This window comes from Crocuta crocuta, unplaced genomic scaffold, assembly GCF_008692635.1.
Source record: "Crocuta crocuta isolate KB4526 unplaced genomic scaffold, BGI_CrCroc_1.0 scaffold657, whole genome shotgun sequence".
Lineage (NCBI taxonomy): Eukaryota > Metazoa > Chordata > Mammalia > Carnivora > Hyaenidae > Crocuta > Crocuta crocuta.
This window is the reverse complement of record NW_027529583.1, coordinates 325,967-328,067: the sequence shown is the minus strand read 5'-3', so window position 1 is coordinate 328,067 and position 2,101 is coordinate 325,967.

The following is a 2,101-nucleotide window of genomic DNA, read 5'->3' as shown; positions in this document are numbered from 1 at the left end:
ATTGAGCAACGTATGTACTTCCATGAAGGATGATCCGATGATCAATAATAATGTGTTGCCTGGTTTAAGTCCCAGTGTGGTGTTTCACAGGACGTGGTAGATGCTCAGCACGTGTTTGTGGTATTGAAACAATGTGTTTATTCAACGGATTTCCCATTAGATTGTGAGTTCTTTGGAGTCAGGGCCCATGTGTGATTTGACTTTAGGTCCTCAGCTCCATCCCCAATGTGAGGCACGTAATGCATGTTTATTGTGCTCGCACAGAACACCTGTCCGTCTTTCAAGGATTTCTTAGCTCCCTTCTTCGAGAGCATGAGTTTTTTAGCCTACTGTCTTAGTCCTGAGAGAAACGTCTTTCATCTGATCACCAACTCATCTCACTGTATATGCATCTGACTAGTTACAAAGTGTATTAGCTCAGGCTGCCATGCCAAAATACCACAGACCAAATGGCTTCACCAACAGAAGTTTATTTTTTATAGCTCCGAAGGCTGGAAGCCCAAGATCAAGGCCCTGGCCAATTCAGTTTCTGGTGAGAATTCTCTTCCTGGCTTGCAGGTGGCCTCCTCCTTGCTGTGTCTTCTCATGGCGAGGGAGAGAGAGAGAGAGAGTGAGAGAGTGTGCATGAGAGGGCAAGCTCCGGAGTGTTTCTTATAGGGATGCTAATTCTGTCAGATCAGGGCCCCTTCCTTATGACTTAACTTGAATTACTTCCTTAGAGGCTCCATTTCCAAATATAGCCACTCTGTGGGTTAGGGCATCAACATAGAAATTTTGGGGAGACACAGTCTTTCAGTCCATGACATAATGTACTTGTTACCCACTATAATATCTGGAGGTTCCTGATCAAGAAAAAAAGTGATGAAAAATAAACACGAGACTTGATGATCCATGTAAATAAGCACAGTACCACGTGTGAAGGTTCTGGAAGGGGTCAGGTAGCAGCACTGAAGGAAAATCTATGGGCAGTTAAACCTACTTTTACCACGCTCTTATCTTTTTCTTCCATTATGATTTTTTTCTTATTCCGTCGGAATTTTCCTGAGCATGCCTAGTATAGAAAGGTATTCTCGTCTTGGACGCAAGGCAGCAATGGGAAAAAGAGGTGGAATAGTAAAGCCAGGAGAAGCTGGGTTACACTGTGATGGTAAACATCCCCTAAATCCCCGCAGCTCGATATAATGGATATTTCTTTTTCCCATGTCAACAAGGGTGCTCTGCGGATTATAATTAGGTCGGTGGAGGCTGCATTTTGACACCGTGTCACAAAGGAGAATGTAGTAAATTACTCTTCCAGTTTTCACCTGGAAGTACCGTATGTCACTTTCTGCTCATCCTTCGTTGGCTAAAGGAAGTCACACGGCCACGCCCAACCTCAGAGAGGCTGAAGTGATCTTACTAAGGAGGAAGGCTAAAGTATCTGGCAAACAGCACCGATTATTACTATAATGGGGTAACAGTGAGGCTTAGGCAAATGTGGGTGGAACTGGAGCAGAATTTGTGGCGCACATGAGAAGTTTTATTTACTTAGTGCTTTTCTTTAAAAAAGATTCTGTTGGCAAAATAGCTCTAACAGCCGAGATTTCTAGCCTAGCTGAGTACTTCTGTGCCTAGAATGAGATTCAGAGAATGGAACCATTTTCCATCGAGACCATGAGAGCTGCCTTTGAAGTGTCCATACAGCATAAATAATAATAGCCTCAAAGAAACAATTAAAAACTCTCCAGGTGTCTTATCTCAGATCCACTGGGAAATGAAAACCCCCAAACATGCAAAAACATTATAAAAAATGGCTGTGTCTGAGGGTGGTCTCCTTGTAATGATAAAGCTTTCTCCCCATCCTTCCTGAAAGTGATACCAGCCTGATGTTAGCAACAGTCTCAGTGTCTGGAAAGGGGATGGCTGAATCTGATGGGATTATGTTTGAGCTGCATAAACACAGATTGAATTAAGCACGGCGAGTTGATGATGGGGAGCGTAGAAAGAGTCAGGACCTTCCGTTGAGATAATAACTAGTTCATTATCTGCCCAGATAAAGGTCGTACAGGCTTTCAGCAACAGCATGGAAAGGAGACTAGACTGACCTTTCTGACAGCAACTC